Here is a 9,548-nt window from a genome sequence, read left to right on the forward strand (position 1 = left end):
AACTATGATGGAGAAAAATGATTCATTTAATCAATACAAAAAAGTATTTTCATAGTGTTGAGTTGTGTGTTTTCAAGTTAGAAATAATTTTCGATGGAATTAAAAAAAATATTTTTAGAAGGATCATGTCAAGATATAATCATAAGCTGGCATTCCTAAGTAGTGCTGAACAAAAGCTTTTTGAATCCTGAGATTCGGAATATGGCGAGATAAAAGAAAATACAAGGAGTTCATATAATACCTAGTAGATGTTCATAAGTATTTATTGAAAGTAGAAAAAAAATATGTAATCAAAAGAAGGGCACTACAAAACGGATATTTCCATCGTTAAGAACATATCTATGAATTAATAATGCATTTTAAAAAAATACGTAAGTTTCATTTCGCACATAATATATTATCAACACACATACACCCGCACGTTTGCCTAACCTAAGTAGATCCAACTTCAAAGGACACATACCTCTTTTAAATTACATCATAGTTCTGATTATATATTTTTAAAACCAAAATAAAGTTACAGTACTCGTGTAATTTTGACAGCTTGTTTGACTTTTTCAGTATCAAACATTCTTGTAAATATTAACAAATAACATAAAAGATTGATTTACTTTTATGTTTCCCCAAACTGAGCGGCCAACAAATCGTTGATGTTATAGGCAATCTCTTAGTACATTAAGATTATACATGGTAGAAAATTGACAATATTATTACATAAAAACGGGTCAAGATATGAACATGATGGATGTAACACTGGATGAAAAATACAGTTTCCGCATGGCTGAAACTCTACTGAAACTCTGCGGAAACTTAAGGTTACTAATAGTTTCTGCAAAGTTTCAGTGCGGAAACTTCAAGTTTCATCAAGTTTCCGCAGTGCGGAAACCAAAGGTGTCCACGAATCCAAATAGTTTCCGCAACTGAAACTTGCTGAAACTTGAGGTATACGCAAGGTTTCAGTATGCGTATACTGTTGAAATACATATGGTTTACCAATGGTTTCCGCAACAGAAACTTGCTGAAACTTGAGGTATACGCAAGGTTTCAGTATGCGTATACAGTTAAAATACATATGGTTTACCAATGGTTTCCGCAACAGAAACTTGCTGAAACTTGAGGTATACGCAAGGTTTCAGTATGCGTTTACAATATTGATATACATAGGGTATACTATAGGTTTCCGCAACGGAAACTGTAGTATTAACTACACAATTTTAGCCCTGGTTTTCAACCAAAAGTCATTTTCCCCCTGAATTCTCATATTGGAAAAAACAACAACACACTAACACTAGTTATCAAAGAATATTTAATGTTATTATCAACATTTACATACATCGGTTGAACATTTTTCTCTTGCATCATAAACATTTTTACAGCTAAGTCCGAGCCCTCAAGTCACGACAGGAGGACAGAGAAAATGTCTGCATTTAATGATGTCTCATACATCAGAGATATAATCTTGCGAGAGGAACTTAGAACTGCATTACTGCAATCAATCAACTAAACCTGAATTCGGTTTATGCAAGTCTAGTATTATTAAGGAAATGTAAAATTACTTGGTATAATAAATGCACAAGTTCACATTATAAGTAACCAATAAGCACTAAGGTGGATTCCTTTGTTAAAAATTCAGTTTGTAGTCCATCATCAACCAACAGAAAAGTCCTTGAGTGGTTCTCGTTCTTTGATGACCCACTTACACTTATCATGCTTATGCTAGTGGTGGCTGCATGTTTTCGGAACTGTGCAACACATCACTGTAGTCTGCATGTATGACCTGTTCCAGTTTCAGTTGACTTTAAAAATATCAATGCTTGAGTATAGAGAGACTTGTTTTCATCATTGGAGAAATCATATCATGTTCAAGTTGGATTGATCTGCTCATCAGTTACTTCAACCTATTGAAAATATATATAAATATATATAGTTTAACAAAATCCCAATCTAAATAAAACAACATGTTAGATCCTCTCGCATACTTGCTTCACAGTATCTAACAATATCCCATAGAAGGTCACGTCAGATGTCAAATACGGAACAACTCTAGACTTATTCGTTCCAATTTATGAAATACAATAATTATGCAGCTGACTATTTGATTGGTTAATAGAATTTGACCTCTGACGTGACGTCTACAGGATGTTGTTAGATTTAGGCAGTACCTAACATTTAATATTAATTGGATGGACAAAGTCCCTAATGCTATTCTAGTACAAGCTTTTGTTTGATTAATTTCACATTTTAAGCATTTTTTTTTAATCAGAATGATTTAAAATGAAATCTAAAAATTTATCAAGTGTAAAATATCATTAGTTTATTAAAGATGCCTCTTTTAAACGCTTGACTAGGGATAATGAAATAAACAAACTTGAATTTATTTAAACATGTTAAATGTACCTGAACATGTATGTATAGATTTGTTCCTGATTTTCAGAATAAATTAAGGAATTTTCTTTCATTCTACTGGTTCATCAAAATATTTTTTTTATTTGAATAACAACTAGAGGCCCATAGACCTAATAGGTATCATGTAACAACTTTCACTCAATTGAATTTGGTTCGTGTTTTAAACAAAAAGCCATGAAATTCCAAATTTTGAAAGACGCACCATTGTTTATCATAATTATACACTTAACATGCTTACTCTGGTTACTCAGTAACCAAAGGTAGATCAGAGTAATAAAGATAAAATGCTATTCCATTTTAAAACCACCAGTTGATATAGTGTTAAATCTAAAGCAGACTAGCATGGCGCGGCGCCATGCCCCTTTTTCTCGGCGCCATGCCCTTTTTTCCAGCACCATGCCCTTATTTCCTAACCCAAAATTATTAATATGCCCAGTTTAGGCAATATTCCTTTGCTGTTCTGTTTATTCAGTGCAAGCTCATTGCTGATAATCCCTTTGTTTACACAACGACAGGAAATCACTTCACGCTTGAACGCACCACACAGCCACCTGGCTAATTAACATGCCTCAGGCTGTCAGGGTAGAGGATTTAACTTGAGAAACTGTCATTTGATTGCATTGATTATGCAAGAATAAGCCCAAGACCAAGGATAAATTAACTTGTAAATTATTTACTAATTAAAATCAGGATCGTTTTTTAAACAGAAAGTAGAATAATACACATAGTTGAACTTGAAGAAAAAACGGATATTTTATCTGAATAAAATACTTACAGTGCACCAAAAAAACTGAATGTAATGTTATAAAAAGGCTTAAAAACAACAGACTAAGTTAGTTTCTTTGATTGAACAGATAGATTTGAATAAGCTGAGGGTCAATGTTTCTAATTGAAGCCAGAGTTTTTTTTAACAAAATATATTGGGAGTAAGACCAGTTTTCACTTTATCCTGTTGGTAGACTATTTTCCAAGTAAATAGAATGGTCTCTACATATATTTTTCAAAATGTCCCTCCCCCTCTTCCCTGAAAAAAGTATTTTTAAATTGACTGTACTAGTACACAAATAACACAGTCCAAGTAGGTAAAAAAAAAAAAAACCTCCAAACTTTAATAATTTTTGAAGATGTTTCAGCTAGATTAATACCATTACTTTCTCAAGTGTAACCTTACTACTTTTTTGATTAAAGAAATTGGATGTAAATGCCTTTTTATATCCTTTTTTGTTTCAATAATTGTCATGTCAGCCCAGGTGTGCTAATTGTGTTGATATTTTTAAAAAATGAATGGAATACAGATATATGAATTTATCTTTAAAATACTTGTTTAAATAAAGATTTCAGTATGAAAGGATATTAAAAGTAATTAAACATGTTAAAGTATGTAAAAATTAATGATTAATATAATCTTTATAAAGACATTTTAATACATTTGTTTTAAAAGTGCCCTCGTGAGATCCCGTTGCGACACAAAGTGCCCTTTTGATTCCTTGATTACCATGCCCTTTTTAGGGTCTAGATTTAACACTACAAAAAAACTGTTGTGTACCCCACCCCACAGGAACCACTAACCCTGGGGCCACACATTTCAAAATTTTCTAAATGTTATCTTAAGTTTTATTTCATCATAAATGGTTGATTAATTCCAAAGAGCTATATGGACCAACCCTAGTACTAAAACCCCTGACCTTGGGGCCATGAATTTCATAATTATGGTAGATGACTCAGTGCTCATTTCAATCATGCCAACAGTTTGACTGCTTGATGTCCAGGAGTAAAAAAGAAGGGGGGGTATCATAAAATTTACAAATTTTGTTCCCCTTCACCCGTAGATGCTTTGTACCAAAATTGGTTGAAATTGGTTGAGCGGTTGCAAGGAAGAAGCTGAAAATGTTCAAATGTCAACACACGACAGACAAAAACAGATAGTAATAGGTCACCTGAGTTTACTAAGGTGACCTAAAAATAGGCCTGCTTATAAATAAATCAGAGAATTTAAGTAGTTAGCCCGCAAAATGAGACTTTCTAAGAAAATGTTAACATCTGTTAATTTGATGGAAATGCCGAACATATAAAGATATTATATAAAGCTTAAAAAGTAGAGGAAAGCAGCTTACACCCCCCCCCCTCCCTCACAACACACACTGACAACCACTGACTATGATAAATAGAGAGCTTTAAATTATACAGTGAGATTAAGAAAACAATAGAAAATAAAAACATAAACTTTGTGCTTTAGTCCTTAATTTCCTAAAATAGAGTTACATAAGTTCTTACTACTAAAACATACTTTTTAACAGAAGTATTCTTCATCCTCTCTTAGTTTTCAGATGATTTGTTCCATGGATATCTGAAATTAAAATAGATCCAGTTAGTACAGTACCGTACAGTAATAACTTTTTTGTTTTTAGCATGAGCTCAGAAAAGTCCCAAAAACTACTTGCATGCCCATTTCCTTGCACCTGACATGCAGTGAAAATTCTAATGGACACACGACAAAGAAAAAAATGATTGGAAATTGTATCATTTTAAAATCGACACAGTCACACTCTGGTCTAATTCTAAGTGGCAGTCCTATCAGGCTATCACAACCTCAATTTACAAGATTTTGAAATTATATCTGAGAGTGAGAAAAATTAAATAAGTTATAATTTTCCATAAAAGCAAGACTACATCTAAATTATGTTTGTTTAAGATATGTAGGCCTTCTCCGATTCAAAATTATAATTCATTTGATAATTAATTTTATTTAATATTCTATTTTACATCAAGGGAAGATCATTTGTATAATAACACAGAACTAGGACTCTTCAGTGGCCATTGTTGAAAACTGATTTAATTAGTGATAGAAATATGGCAAATGGTAAACAGCTACAAACCTTACAGAGAGATTACAAAAATCTTATTTGTGTATCAGTCATTTTATCAAGTCAATAAAATTTAGAGATCATAAAAGTATTATGTCAAATTTTCATAATGGGTCACATTGCCAGTGGTTAGAGCGACACGCCTAGAGTTGGGGAGTAAGAGCTGATTCCTACATCAATGGTCTGAATCCAATGTAGTACATAGAGACTGGTCCCTCGGATGAGACCTGTGTTGGTGACGTGTCCACATTAATAAAAAGTTCTCTAAAGGGTAACAAATAAATACAAGTATATGACTGTATAATGAATCAATACATGTAACTTAAGAAATTGAAAATGGCAAATCCCATTTCATCAAGCTCCAGTATATCATATTAATACATACTTCAGGTAAATTCTGTTCTGTTCATATCAAGAGAATCATTTTTATGATTGTGATTTCTGATGTATTTAGAAACTGCACCACATTTAATACACAAGGTACAATAAAAACATGGTATTTCTAATGAACAATTACACCATGCACACTACCGGTAAATCAAGTTTTAGGTTGCTAAAATAGTGTTAATTGTTTCATATAGATCAAAACATGCACATGTGTCAGCATGATGTTTATGTATCTTTGTGTATAACTATTTTGTTCACGTACGACAATGTTTCAAACTTATAATGTATGGTATGAAACTTAATAAAATACTTCAACTTGAATAATGTCAGGCATTCTGAAAATTATCAAGTCACTTTCATATCACAAAATCTGCAAGTTCTCAGGAATTTTACTTTCATGACTATACAACATGTACAAATTGGCATTTCACAGTGATACAATACTACACAATGGCATTCTCCCAACATGATGCCCTCTAACATGTCTAATATTTACGATTCTAGACTGCATGTATGTTAAAAATATATTCAACCCCTTCCTCGGCTGTGCAGCATAGTCTTCCATGATCAATAATAAAAACAATTCAGCAAAAAATAAATGTAGGATTCAAGAAACTACTCCTGCGAATAACAATGAACACATCCAGCAGTTATAATGAACAACAAACCTCACCTTTTCTGAAAGAACATAAGCGTGGGGACTCGATTTTCCGAAAAAGTAAACACCGGATACAAGTTCATAACGATATTATCCTCTAAAACCAACCTACATTTAATATTCCGGAATACTACAACACGTATTTTTTTTAACATGATCGGGACGATGCAGAAAAACACATTCTAATAATCATACGAAAACATGCAAGATAAATACAATGGTACAAAATGCATGCGGCCGTTTTAACAGCAATTAATTATACGTATTACAATCTAAGCTGAGAATGATTTACAAGGCGCTTTTTCAAAATAATTATAACTGTACAATGGTCGATTTGAATTTTTGGAACGCGCCGTTTTGACCCAACTTTATTCTTACGATTGCAGACGATAAAAACAAAAATAAAGGTGCTCTGAACTGTAAGAAATAACTACCTGTATCTAATCTGTCGTTTGAGGTGCCTTTCTTCTGTGTAGAGTCAAAAGACCTCATCTCTGTTGTTTTTCTTGAGCAAGTTCTTGGTGTTTTCTTCGCCATTTTGTCCCTCTTTCTTCTACTAAAAATCTAACCAATGAGAGAGAAGCATTCTATCTCGATACGCCACCTAGTGATTGAATGTCAGTCTCTACGGAAATTTCCCCTTAGTTTTTGCATTTCTCTTTTGGCAATATTTTTTTTTTTACGTTTTATATTGCAGACGTCCTTGCATTTATGACAACTGAATGAACCTGTCAGTTTTAAATGCTTAGATAAAATTGAACCGTATTTTAAGTCCCTTATTATCATGGTTATCATGATTATGGTAATTGTTGAAACGGACTGTCCAGATTTTTACAAATAGATTGAAAATCATATACAAATGCACTTAGATTATTGTGTAAAAAAAGTATACAAGTCAACAAAGTTATGCTGATGGCATATTATCCACATACAAGAGCGATTTTACACCCCCCCCCCCCCCTTTCTAGTAAGCGATACGAATTAGCTGGTTAAAATTTTATTAAAAGTCTGCAAATTTATGTTTATATGTTTTTTAAAATCTTAATCTACGGGATACATTTTTATTTGTGTCCTAAAATAGAATAGATAAATTAACAAAGTGCATGTAAGTTTATAATCATTGTTATACAGTGAATTATATAATGATTAATTTGGACCTTCGTAACTTAAATAAAACGAAGAAAAAAATTACAAACTATATTAGAATGTGTTGTATAAGTCTCTGTCTCTGTCTCTCTCTGGTATTGCTTTTTATACCTTTGCGAAACTCAAAAGCAAAATTGGAGTTATAAGAATTATTAATCAATTGTTAAAAATTTCCAACTCTGAAAATATCTACATGTGCAATTTTAAAATAGTAAATACCGCTACTTCTCAGCATTAGACGATGAACAAAAAATTATTGGTTATTACTCAATACAGAAGATACGGAAACTTTTAATTTTGCGGACAAATTTATAAATGATATCATGTAATAGTGGCCATAGTCCTTTACACATATCATGTATATTGTTGTTTACCAAATGTATTTATCTTTTTTTTTCTTTTCCTTATTATTGTAATAACCTCACACTTTTTTGTTTTGGACTCTAAATTAGAAATTAAACGTTGTTTTATTGTGTACTTAGAAATAACATAGAGAAAAAAGTTATGAAATAAAATTCATAGACTTTGTTTTCATAAGGTTGCGTGTCATCGATCTCTAAATATTTTCAATATTTGAAGTTAATACAATGGTGGCAAACAAGGAATACCATTAATTGTCGTTTTTTTTTGATTGCCAATTTCTTTGTGGAGAAATTGTAAAATAATATTGAAATTTTTTAAATAGTCTATTGAACTAGCAAATATTCTCCTTACCTGTAGATTAGTTCTATTATTTATTAGATTGATCTATAGATAAATATCTGAGAGGTTTTTCTTTTTTTTTCTTTTAATCACCAACACATAATAAACTTAATAGCTTATATGAAACATTTTATATAAAATATTTTATAAAACAATCTTATATGTTTGATTTAGGTGAAGTTTTATATATATAGTGTGTGGGATTTTTTTTTTTTTTTTTAATTTTTAAAATTTGAATGTGCAGACACCTTGGGGTCATTACTGGTGACTATACTGTGTATATCATGTACTGCATGTATATATTACGCCTGGTCACAGCCCATTGTTCCTCTAAGGTAGAAAAACCTCTCAATCCACATAGAATATACAAAAAATACACCAACACGGTAGCAGGTGTCTTCGCGACACGTGTCTCCCCACCTGTGGCACGTGAGGACAGGTGCCCGCGAGTGGGGTTCAAAGAAAAGGATTGAAAATTTGATCAACTTACATACTACTTTTATTTTAAAAAAGTGTTTTCTAAATCACAAATTTAGCACATTATACATCTCAATACGAATATAATTGAACATATTACTAAAAAGTATAGGTACCGCGTTTTCAGTAATATCGCATTAATTAACATCACGAAAGCAAGATATTTGAAAAAATAAATAAATAAATAAATAAATAAGCCTACACATAATTTGCAATCTAATTAAAATGATATCTTCCATTCGCTCCCATGGTACTGTTTCACAAAAATAGACTTTTTACATTAATAAGTCTTCCTCGTGCGAATAAGCATTTGGGTAACAAATGAGACGATTTAATTTTAATTAGATTGACATAATATGCTGCAGATCTTAAGAACCGTGGCATCAAATGTTCAGGACATGTTTTCTTGCAATATTTACCCGCGGCTTTCGAATAAGATTAACGCCTGTTAAACGAAAAAAATGTATTCATGAGAACGGAGATAAAAATACATATATGTACGAGATATTAAATCAATGTATTAAATTATAAAAACAACTACAATGCAGTAACTATTGCACTATATATCTATGTTGAACACTGAATAGTAAAAAAGGCTTCCTAGTCAGTATGTGTTGTTAACAAATTGAATTATTGAAATGATAATTTTCCATTCAGGAATATAGATACATGTAAAAGGAATATAAATGCAAAACTTGCTATCTCAGATAATGTAAACGTTCGCTCGTAATTATCTGTATTTCATGCACCATGAAGACACACTAATTTTCTTTTTTAAACAAATTAACATTAAATGTAATTGTAGACAGAGGAACCTCCATATATAACCCTTGATTTGTTCTCATACGGAAGTAATATTTTGTGAAAATAATGTATGTTGTGAAAAGAATTAATTCCCGAGGGGGAGT

General features: G+C 31.7%; 1 long non-coding RNA gene across 1 annotated transcript; it reads right to left on the reverse strand.

Moving 5' to 3' along the window:
• Nucleotides 1–1,288: 1,288 nt before the first annotated feature.
• LOC134230307 (uncharacterized) lies at nt 1,289–6,357 on the reverse strand. Its single transcript, XR_009984324.1, has 3 exons — nt 6,331–6,357; nt 4,694–4,753; nt 1,289–1,898 (listed from the first exon to the last, which is right to left on the reverse strand). It is a non-coding gene; the product is annotated as an uncharacterized LOC134230307 (long non-coding RNA).
• Nucleotides 6,358–9,548: the final 3,191 nt, after the last annotated feature.

Source organism: Saccostrea cucullata, unplaced genomic scaffold (assembly GCF_032062105.1).
Source record: "Saccostrea cucullata isolate Sc308-1 unplaced genomic scaffold, CSIRO_AGI_Scuc_v1 ctg362, whole genome shotgun sequence".
Lineage (NCBI taxonomy): Eukaryota > Metazoa > Mollusca > Bivalvia > Ostreida > Ostreidae > Saccostrea > Saccostrea cuccullata.